Below are 12,558 nucleotides of genomic sequence, written 5' to 3' on the forward strand. Positions count from 1 at the left end.
CCCAACATTTGATATTGTCAGACTTTCTAGTTTTGCAGATTGAATGGGTAAACGTTGTCTCTTATTTTAAGTTTATTTTTTTTCCTGATTATTGGTGATGATGAACATCTGTTCATGAAAGAAAAAGATAAAATTAGCCATTTTAGGAATTTCAATATTAACCAGTTTGTAGCCCATAATTTCTCTGTCCTATAAAAATATTTCTATATGCTTTATTAATTTAGATCAAAGGCCAGCAAACTTTTCTGTAAAACAATAAATATTTTTGGATTTGTACAGCAGATGGTTTCTGTCATGACTACTCAGCTCTTACTTTTAGCAAGAAAGTACCCATGGGTAATGCATAAACAAATGGAGTGTGGCTGTGCTCCAGTAAAACTTTATTTTCAAAAACAAGTGGTAGACCAGATTTGGCTTATAGGGTGTAGTTTGCTGATTCATGATTCAGATTGCCAGAGATCTTCATTGGCCTGTAGATCATGGATATGTTACAAGTATGCTAATAGTAGTCTATCTACTAGTCTTTAACTTATCATGGATATGTCTGTCTATTAGCAGAGTAGCCGGTCCTCAGTTAAAGTCATCACAATGTATTGAACATATGCTTTCTGTATGGTATATTATAGTGTATTATATCACTGTATTGTAAAATATGTTTATTTTACAGGCTGTAAGTAGCAAGAAATATACATTTAAACTTTTCCAAGCACAACTTCAAATTCAACAAATAAATCAAACATTTATAGTGCTGGCTATTTTTCTTTTTCTGCAACAGCTCAGCAAGATAGATTCGATTTTGCCCAATTTATGAATGAGGAAACTGAGATTCAGAGAATAAGTAATTTGCTTACAATGGTACAGGGAATAAATCGCAAAACGTAGTTTTGGAACTTGGATTTGCCTGGCCCCAAAGCTTGTACTTCTTTGACTGAAATGTGCTTCCATGACCAAGCACGGTGACTCCCGCCCGTAATCCCAACTTTTGGGAGGCCAAGGCGGGCGGATCACTTGAAGTCAGGAGTTCGAGACCAGCCTGGCTAACATGACAAAACCTCATCTCTACTAAAAATACAAAAATTAGCCAGGTTTGGTGGCGGGTGCTTGTAATTCCAGCTACTCAGGAGGCTGAGGCAGGAGAATGTTTGAACCTGGGAGTTGGAGGTTGTAGTGAGCAGAGCTCACACCACTGCACTTTAGCCTGGGGGACAGAGTGAGGCTCAGTATATATATATATAAAAGTGTGCTCCAAAGATGTCCACATAGAATGAGGAATTAGTGTGATTTTACTTCTGGATCCTAACAGTTACTATTGCTAACATTACTGAGAGATTTCTTTTTTAAAAATATGCCCAATGCTATGCTGTCTTTTGCATGCAGTATCTCATTTAATCTTTATTAAAGTCTTTAATACTGATGCTATAGTACTCTCTTGTACACACAAAAAAACATGTATTGTGAAGTAAGTTGCTCAAAGTCCCATAGCTAGTAATTTGCTCAATCAAAAATTACACAGAAGCAGGAAAGCTGGTGCCCTCAGGGCCCCTGTCTCACTGCCTGTCTGTGTCACTGTCACACATCTGACCACATAAACACAAAGTGAATGAGTAACTCTTCCGGGAAAAATGCAGGCATTGCATTAAAAATACTGGCCATGTAGCTGTCTGGCTATGAGTTATCATCATATACCTTATTACCATTCACATTTTCCTAAAACATATACTTTTCCTCCAGAGTCATAAAATACCTTGTGCTATGTAGACCTTGATTTCCATAATCCAGGGTACTTCTTTCTCAGAAATGTTGCCGCTGTTTCCTTTGAAGAGCAGAAAGAAGCTTCTTTCTCAGAGATTATCACTGTGGCATGATTGTCAAAATATTGCTGAAAAGGTCTCCGCAAAAATGTGCCTTTTGAGAAAGTGTACTTGTCTGCCTGAATTGAGAGACATTCGTAATAATGGCTTGCCTTTCTGTCTTCCTTCCTTCTTTCCTTCTTTTCCTCCATCCAAAGCTTACTTAATCATTCATCATGTATTTTTTTATCAGGCAATAATTACTTAGTTGGCGACTACTCTTTGTCAGTCATTGAGCTCACATAAAAAGATGACTAGAATGTGGTCATTGCCGTAAGGAAATATACAGTAAAGGAAAGAGAGGTAGGTATGAAAACGAGTTAAGTCCTCTAAAGCCTTGCTACTCAATGTTGATTCACCTGGGAGCTTGCTTAAAAATGCAGAATGGCAGGCCCCACCTCAGACCGACTGAATCACAATCTGCATTTCGCAAAGGTGCACTTGTGTGCAGATAAAGTCTGAGAAGTCCTGCAATGTAATATTGTCACAGCTGTGTAGTCAGTATCATCGTGGAAGACAAAGGAAGCAGAGATCACTTCTCCAGAATGGGAGTAGATATTTTAGGAAATGCTTCATAGGTAGCAATGCCTGAGCTGGGTCTTATGAAAGTATGGATATTTGCCAGGGAGACAAGAAGTAAAGGTAGCTTGCAGAAAGGGAGAAGGAAGCATAGACTGTGGCTTCAAGAGAGGCCTGAAGCAACTCATTGTTTTTAGAGAAGCACAGGGATGTCAATGGATAGCAGACGGAAGCAGATGTCCCACGATGATACTGGAACACATGTGTGGACGAGAGTCTGGCCAACCACTAGATCAGTTAAGGGTTTTGGACCTATTCTGTGAACCAGTGCTTTAGTCTTGGCTACAAATTACAATTACTCTGGAAAACTGAAAAATACAGATACTTGGGCCCTGCTCTCAGAAACTCTGATTTAATTGGTTTAGGATGAGATTTTTTAAGTTCCCCAGGTGACACAAGCATGCACAGAGTGGATTGAGTCCATGTTTTAGGCAATGGAAAGCCTTTGACAGGTTTTAAGTAGGAAAGTAGAGTGATCCAAACACTGTGTTGGTGTCCAGAGACTGCTCAGTCATATAGGAGAGATAATGTGGATGTGAGCCAGAGGAAGCCTAAAGGGACCAGGCAGGTGACCTAACTGTGGGGACTTATCTGGTATTACTCAATAAGGGAGAGACTAGGCCAGTGGCAAGCTGGGGAGTGAATGCCCACCTGAATGTATTTATACACAGATTTTAAAGTAAACATGTCTGTCAGTTGAATCTTAGAGATTACCAGTTCACAGACCCTGGCATAATAACGCTGTAAGGAAATTAAAGTATTAAGGAGATAGAATCAACAGGCTTTGAAATGAGTTTGGCATAGGATGTGAGAGAAAGGAAATAAGTTACAATTGCCTGTGGTGACTAATTGAATGCTGCTCCCATTCACAAAAATAGGGACCAAAATGGGGAGGGAAGGTTTTGAGGGAGAGATGAAAATTTCATTTTAGGATATGTTGAGTTTGCAGTGCTTGTAGGACATGCAAGACTTTAAACAGTTAAGTACCCATCTTATGCTTTGTAAGATATTTAGGGTTAGGGTATATAGATTAAGGAATTGCTGATGTGTAGGTGTTGGTTGAAGCCAGAAGAATGATTGGGAATCTCTTGAAAGAACCAGTAAATTGAGCAGAGGAGAATATCAGCATTTCAGGGGCTCACCAAAGGTTGAAATAGAAATGTCAGTGGATTCAAAAGCAGCAGAGGGTTGCAATGAAAAGATAGTCCAAGGAGAAGAGAGATGGTCCACTTTTGCAGGTGCTTTCTTTTTTTATGGGCTTTCTTAATGTGAAAGACAGCTGATTATAATATCCTTCAATTTGGAATATTCCAAGACCCATACTATCTTAGAGTAGGAAAGACCAGAGATAAATTAACCTGAACTTCTCCAATCAACCCCCACGTTGTTCCTAACAAGTGATGCCAGATTAGGATTTAACATTACTGATGAGGAGATGTTGCTACCCTTCAAGACAGCTCTGTCTTACATTATGCAAAAATCCACAAACCTAAAAATGTTAATAGTTATTGAACAATAACTTCACATACTGCTCTGGACTCTGTGAATAACAAGACTGATTCAACATTTATTTAGTAACTCCATGTATTAGGCACTGGGGATGTAGAAGGAAATAAAACTGGGTTTCAGATCCTTAAGAAATGTATAATGGTAGAGATAGATGTGTCATCAATTGCCTTCAATACAATGTGGCAAGTGCAGTCAGTGGCATACACCTGTGTGGTGAGAGCTGCCTGACTTGACCTGCCCTGACTTGGCCTGAGATACTGAGAGTGGTAAATATAAAAAGCTTTCTAGAAGACATTATATCTAAGCTCAGTGATGAAAGAGATTAAGAATTAGGCGAAGAGAAGAGAGTAAGGGTCTTCCAGGCAATGGGAATGAGAAAGAGTAAAGTGCCTGTCTTGGAGCTGTGTGTGGAAGGACAGGCAGTCTGGAATAATTGGGAGGCTCCCTTGGCCAACTAAGAGACCGAATGGTCCATTTGACAATTTGCTGTGCCAGTCCAAGAAACTGGGATTATAAGGTGCCTAATTTCAAAACCTTTGTTTAAACAATAGCTAATGCAGAAACTCATTAAGAAAAACAAGCAAGGCTCTTACAACTAATTGAGATTCGTAATATAGTTTATAATTTGCATCATAGATCAGTTTCTGGGGTTTCTGCTAAAAATGAATGTCAAGGGACAAGACCAGAAGCAGGAAAATCCATCAGGAGGCTCTTGCAATTTTCTTGGGGCCAAATGAAGTTAACTGGAATGGTTGCTGCAAGAAGGGAATGAGGCAGAGGGATTGGCCATATTTGAAAAAGAAAGGTAGGATGTTATGACAGATTGGATATAGGAATGGAGGAGCCATGAGGAGTCCAACACAGCTTCCAAGTTTGATTCACAAAGCTTTTCCATGGATCCTGGCCTAGGAAAACTTCTAAGTTAGTTAACAAGATAAATGTGCACAGAAATAACACCTAGCAGGGCACTACAGGGCAAGCGTGGCAAAAGTGAGCAAGAGGATCATTCTTCTCCATGGACAAAATAGAAATACTCTTTCATTTGCAGAGAAAGATTGAATAAAAGCAAAAAAAAAAAATTGCTTCTAAAACAGACTTCTCTAGTTTTATTTTACAACTGCAGTTCTTAAACTCTACATTTTAATGAAGAGGGTGAAATAGGTTCAAATACCGAGACTGTTGGCTTGAAACTGTCATATGAAAACCTTCATTTTGATTAATATAATTGAAGTGTTAAGTGTGTATCTGCTAAATTGCAATCAAATCAGTAAAATGTTATTCATTTTTTAAATGAATCTGTCAGAAGTTTTATGGGTATTCTGCCAACAGTGAATTGGATTTGCACAACTTAACTACAGATATTACTATTTTATAAATGAGTAAATGGAGACATTGAAAATTCAGTCCCTTGATGAAGTAGAGTCAATAGTTGACTTGCAAATAGACTACAAAAGTCCCCAATAAGCCAGAGTGATGCTGTCCCTGGTGACTCCTTCGCAAAGTGGAGCAGATTTAATTAAGGTTCTAAATCAACATATTGAGAGGCACCTACATTGGTAATGAAAAATTTACCAACTCCATTCTGTCCTGACTCACCACAAACATAGATAATGACCAACACAGAAAGTCTTGAGACACTCTGTGGGGTTCATTCTGCAGAATATAAAACATCGTTCCCAGCACCATAAACGAATTAATAAATAATTCATGCCCACCCCTCTGTTTTCCTATGCCAGACACGTCAGTATTAGTTGCCTCCATACCCTTCTCCCTTTGACCCTGCCACAGCTGTTCCTCTTCCTCCTCCCCATCCTGTCCCCATATTCACCCTCATCTTCACCCTCATCTTCACTCTTTTTGGCATCTCATCTTTGAAAGCTCCTTACACTAAAATATTTGAATCCATGGGGAATTCATGCTTGTGGGTGGGGGATACAGCTATAATATATGTAATACATACTATGAAGCAGGAAGTGTAGCGTCCTAGGAAAGCAAATAGCATAGGCACCTCACCCAGACCTATTGGGAGAGATGTATGTGTGCAGAAGGACTTCTGAGAGGGACCGTTTTCCTTCAATTAAATAGGGAGTGGGAGACATGAAAGACAGTCAGCAACCATAAACCTTTGTAGTGGGGCACCAGCCATGGCTTCATGATAGAGACCCCTGATCCAGGTCCTAGACCATTTATATCAGAATCCCTAGGGATAGGATGCAGACATCAGTATTCTTTAAAAGGTTCCGATGTGATTCTAATGTGCAGGAGCCAAGAACTCTACCTTATGTTAAGCAACATATTTAAAGTCCACAAAGAATAGAATGATACAGTTTTCATGATACAATGTATCTTTTCCTCATTACTTATAGAAGTTTTTATTTCATTGTTGTAACCAGTTTACATTTCTAATGGAAGAGATTAATTATGCTATCAAAGCTGAAGATTTTCAGCACAGGTTTTATGATACCACTCACAAGAGAGGTTTTGAGTTTTGTTTGTTTCGATCTTACTATTATTATTTTTTTTTAATTAAAGCCTCTCCAAAATAGTACTACAGTGTTAAGTATAAGGAAAGTATTGAAGAGTTTGTTTCATTACCTAATTAGAAAAGAGAAACAGCCAAGAGCTCCTTCCCTGTGCCAGCAACTGAGGAAGGTATTTTAATAATGTTATTTAATTCAGTCCACACAACTCTCTAAAGAAACCATGGACAGAGAAACCTAGGCTCAGAGAGTAAAGTGATTTGCCCTGTGTCACATAGGAACTCATTTGTGGCAGTGCTTGATATCAAAGCTCACACTGCTTGCCCTGATGTACACAATAACCCCCAGTACATGTGTTGTGGAGCTCTACGATAGAGCTGTGCACTGCTAAGAAAGAGTATTGTAGCAATTTCTATCATTAGGCAAGTAGAATTTGGACTAAATTATACCATTTGCAATAAACAACTGCTTCTTAGTAGTAGAACGATTTTTAAAAAATAAATCAACATAGCTTTTAACCAGGAGATCCTTAAATACAATACGACAAAAATGCCTACATTTTATAAACTTCGTCTTTAAGTTACAAGATTCTGAGGGTATGATCATCTATTAGGATCTCCGAAACCTCAAAGAAATCAAACAAAAGAGGATCGAATGTCTGAGTCATATGAAAGGACTTTGAAACAACAAAGTCTAATTCATGATTTTCACTATCATTAAATCATGAAACAGTTTAGACAGCTAAAGTTTATAGCGCTGGAAAATGCTCAGTGATGAGGACTGGTAGTTATTAGATATCTAGTTGTAGGGGGAAAGAAAACAAATTTCCCAGTCTATTTAAGGAAACGTCTGTTACCTAAATCTTGACATTGATTTTGATAATTTAATATGTATATTGCACTATGCTTTGTTCTGTTAAGAGTGACTTGCAGAACTCATCTCCTACTTCTAATAAGTGTGTAGGATTTCTTGGCATATAATTTGTGTGCCAATTTTATGCTTGTGTCTATATTTTTAACCCCATTTTTCTTATTTCCAATTAATTTAATCTTTAGAAGTATATACATCCATTCTATCACAAATGGGGAATACAGAAATAAAATAAATTTTATAAAGAAAAGCTCCTTGGGTGCCAAAAGACCACTGCCTGTGATTAATAAATAAGAAACAATAGCCAAACTTTGGGTAAACACTTTCTAACCAATCAACCCTTAAAAACAAAGTATATGCTGTTAATGATATACTCTAGTGTCTATGGAGACATCAAAGTTGGCCCAAGAGAAAGGAGGCATAAAGCAGGCAATGTAAGCCTCTCTTCAGTTAATTATCAGGCAGGATTCTTAGTAGAAAGACCAAAAACTGACAAGATCTGCTTCTCTTATAAGAAAAGGGACATGCCGAGAAAGTGCCAGGAGTTAACAGAATGGATGGGCAGGGAGAAGTGAGATTGGAAAATGGCAGGAACTAAGGAAGCTATGGAGAACCAACAGACAGGAAGCCCTGAAATTATCTTTTCAGCATGAATAGTTTAGTGAGGACAAACAAATGTTGGGACAAACAAATGTAGGCTGGCTGTAGGATCACTGACCACCAATGGCTACTGTCCCTGTCAGATACTAATGCTATTGCCTGGATGAACTCAAACCACCCTCTGCTTTTTTATCGTTCACTCCAGACAGAAAACTCTTAGGCAAGAGGATCCAGTTGGCAGACCAAAGTTATGAACTCACTTTCCAGTTGCCTTAGGTGGGAGAAGCAGCGGGTCCCAACCCTAACACTGAACTCTTGTTGGTAAATGGTAAATACTGGTACAGAATATAGGCCAGCCTTTATTCTATTTGGTCGGTGCCTGTGCTACATGAATTGTTTAGTACTTTGAATATTATCCCAGAACTCTATCTCGCTTTTGCCAAGGGCAGAGTTCTGAATTCTAGTAAGATTGATACGTCATGACATTAACTTTTCAAACAGGAAAATGTTGGGCAGCCCCAAAGTTGACAAATATTGCTACAAGACTTTGAATACTATCAAAGAGTCCTCTTATTTTAGATGCAATTGAACCTAACTCAGCAGGTAGGCAATTATATATATTACTGGGGCAATATGATATAATTTGGGGAATAAAAGTGCACCTCCCCCAGACAAGAATTGAGGAGTTGGAGGGCCCTTGGCTAAGGATTTAATCAAATACTTATTAACAGTAATCTCAAAGCTTTGACTGGGTCTTTGTGTAGTTGAAGAAGAGGTCATTAATGGGTAGATGGCTTAGCAGTGGGCCCTTTTCTCATGCCTGGCAGGCCTTTAGTGTGACAATTTGAAAAGAAAGGGAAGAAAGAAAAGAAATAATATTGCTCTCCATAATTATGTGAAGTACTGACTCCATTGTGCGGAGAATCACCTCATTCACTGAAGGAGTTCAGGCTGCAGTGTCTGAGAATTAACATTTGTCCTTGTGAGCACTAGGTATGTGTATGCGTGTTGAATTCAACTGTTCCCAACAATTCCTGGTATGACAGTAGCAGAGATATCCAAGCAAGAGTATCCTTAAAAGTTCTGTTTCAAGTGGAGTTACTTCCAGAAGATCTGTTATTTAACACTGTCCTCAACAAACATGCCTTTAATAAGAGGTTCCCATACAGGGGTGTCATTGCCAGGAGTTTTCAGAAAGCAGGAATAACTCTAGTAAAAGGTTTTATAGTGGTGTCCTAGCATTGAGGTGTGCATTATGGATTGTTTAATCAAAGGCCATTCATGGCTTCCCTTTCCTTTTGTTTCCTCTGCTGAGCAGACTGAAAGATGAACATCATCACCTTCCCAGAATCCACTGCATCCAAGACTGACCCTGAGCCACAGTCTTGGCCCATAAGTGTCTGTGGAAGCTGTGGGGTAGACACCCTTATCAAATAAAAAGGAAACCCCTCGCTAGATGGCACAACTTTTTCTTTCACCTTTTTTTCTTCTTCCTTCTGGGAACAAAGATTCAATGCCTGTAAGTGCAGCAGCCATTTGGCATCTAAAAGTCACAAGCTGAGGATGATGAAGTAGTAAGTTGGAGGCCTCTTCCTCTGATTGTGCCATTGAGCCACTGACTCACCCCTGGGCTGTTTGTGTGCAGATTTCATGTTGTATGAGGCATATTAACCCTGATATGTTTAAGCTTCTGAATAGGGGATTCTGTTACCTGCAGCTGAATGCAGTCCTAACTATGCAGTGACTGTAGCAGGGGGCTTTCTAACATGATGATTCCTTTTGCAGTAATGTCCCTGGTAGTACTCAGTAGCATTATTTTTACAGATTCAATTATCCTTGTCTTACCTCGATAATGACATTCTAACACATGCATTTAACATATGCTATGATATTGATTATAGGAATCTTCTGTGATGTTTATCATTTATATTTCTATTACTATATTTTTAAGCTTCATCAGCGATTTTGATCTCTCCTAACCACTGAAACTGGTATCCTTAATAGAGTTTCAGGTTCATTACCATTTAGCGTTCACAGCTATTGTGTGTGTGTGTGTGTTTTTTTGTTTTTGTTTTTGTTTTGTCATTGTTGAATTATTTTATTTCATTTTATTTAACTTGTTTTGAGCTGAATTGTAAACTTGAAAATAAGGAGTAAGAAAGTAAGAGGTAGCCTTTTTAAAGTTTTTTGTATTATAAGATGTTGAGAATAAATTTAGTTCTGTCAATGGTGAAAATTTTTCAAGTTATTTTTCTTTATAATGTTAATCTCACTTTTAGATTCCAACATATAACTATAAATCAACAGTGTAATTTCTTTCACATTATACCCTTTTAAAATTGTATTTTTCCCTTAACTTGGGAAAAGATGTGGCTAAAACTACTGCAGAAGTCATTTGTAACTTTAAAAACTTTTTTGTAAAAGGTGAGATACAGGACATACAAATGAATGAAGCCTTATCATTTTGAAAACTGAATAAAGGAAAAGAATTAATTTTTTTAAACCCTGGACTTCAAGGTTCCATGATCGTTTCCATAAAACCACCTTGTAAAGAAGAGTTTGAATGCCTTTACCCATAATGAAACATGTTTTTAATTGCTTTTAAATGTGCAAGTTCCATGGTCTTCTGCTGGCAATGCAAAGGCTTTCTGGGCATCAGGCTCAGGACATAAGAGCAGAATGACTTCTATATTTGAAGGTTGCTGTCCATTACAGCATAATGGTTCAGGACATAAGTGTGGAATGGCTTTTATGTCAGAAGGTTGCTGTTCAATACTGAGTGATAGAATACCATAAGAAAGTGTTGAATGAAATAACTGTTTTTAGGTTTTTTTTTTTTAATGATGTAAATGTTAATTTTAGAACATTGATTTCATTACAGTAGCAGGAATACACAGTTTGGAGTATGTATACTTTCATTTTAGCTTACAAAAACAACAAAAGCCAGATCCAACATGGACATGTAGGAGATATATATAATTGCATATGAATTGAAATATCTTTGACACTAATTGCAAGAAAGACAGGAGTCTCTATTTGGAAGTAGAATTTGGCAAAAATCCAGTGACATTTGCAAGAAAAAAAGTCTCACTGATAAGCATTAAATGTAGAAGGGTCATCTCAAATTTTTGTCTCCAACTATGCATTCTTTTCATCAACATATAAATTATTCATTAAATAGTGCCTTAGTTATTTCATTTAGAAAAAGGGAAAACGTTAAATAAGCCCTAATTTAACTATATTCAGAGTTTAGGACTTGGGGAGAATTTTCAAATTTTGTAAAAATATCTCCATATTATTAATGTCTCCTTAATCTCATGGAACATAGAAACTTCCCATGCTAGGGACGCATGGTGAATGTAAAGGGAAAGAAACACACCTAGGCTGAAGGCATCCTATGAAAAGGGCAGATCCACTTGGCAGAGCAGGCGCAACATGTAGCTGAAAATCTTGATTAGGAATTTGTTCCCAGTGATGATTCTTGCCCTACACTCCCAAAAATGAAATTTTAAAAGTCTTCCAAATGTAGTTTATCTACAAGGATGCCACAGAGAGAGAAATCTATTTGCCAATCCTAAAATTGTATTAAGAAATGTCCAATTGTAGTTGATGTTGACTTTCCAGTGTCTCTATATATTTATTATTTGTGATTAAAAATAAATTAAGAAACATTATTAAAAATAACTATGTGTGTTCATAAAGACTAGAATGGTAGTAAAACAGAAGAAAATAATAATTAAGAACAGGGGCCCTGAAGTTAGAATTCCTGGATTCAACTTTAGCTCAAATATAGTGATTCTCAAACTGTGTTTCAGATCAAAAACATTACCATCAGCTCTGAACTTCTTTAAAATGCAAGTTATCTGGCTCTACCCCAAACCTACTAAATTGAAATTTTGAGTGATGGGTGCCCAGCAATCTGTGTTTTAACAAACCTTCTAGGTGATTCTGGTACTTGCTAAAGTTTAAGAACCATTGATCTAGCACTTACCAGCTGGCGGTAGGATCTTGTGTTAGTTCGTTTGCATTGCTATGAAGGAATATCTGAGACTGGGTGATGTATAAAGAAAATAGGTTTACTATGGCTTACTGTCCTGCAGGCTGTACAGGAAGCATGACACTGGCATCTGCTTCTGGTAAGGCCTCAGGAAGCTTCCAAACAAGCAGAAGGCAAAGGGGAAGCCAGTGTGTCACATGGCCAGAGTGGGAGCAAGAGTGAGGAAGCAGGAGCAAGGAAACAGTAGCAAGAAGCGGGGAAGTGCCATGCTCTTTTAAATAACTGGACTTTGCATGAAATCAGAGCAAGAACTCACTGATTACCATGAAGAGGAGACCTACTCATTTATGAGGGATCCACTGCCATGACCCAAACACCTCCCAGAAGGTCACACACCTCAGTATTGGGGATTACATTTTTGCATGAAATTTGGAGAGGACAAACATCCAAACCACATCTGATCTTGACCAAGATAATCATTTGGAATCTTGGTTTTCTCATTTGTAAAATGGATGGAAATAACATTCTCTCTCTCTCTCAAAGGGTTTTTGAGAAGATAAAAGAAGCAACTTAAATTTATGGAAAGCCTTAGGAAAGTGCCCAGCATAGAGTGGTCAATGAGTTTTAGCTCTAGGTAAAACCTTTGGGTAAAGCCATAATGCATAAAGCCATT

This window comes from Macaca fascicularis, chromosome 6 (genome assembly GCF_037993035.2).
Source record: "Macaca fascicularis isolate 582-1 chromosome 6, T2T-MFA8v1.1".
Lineage (NCBI taxonomy): Eukaryota > Metazoa > Chordata > Mammalia > Primates > Cercopithecidae > Macaca > Macaca fascicularis.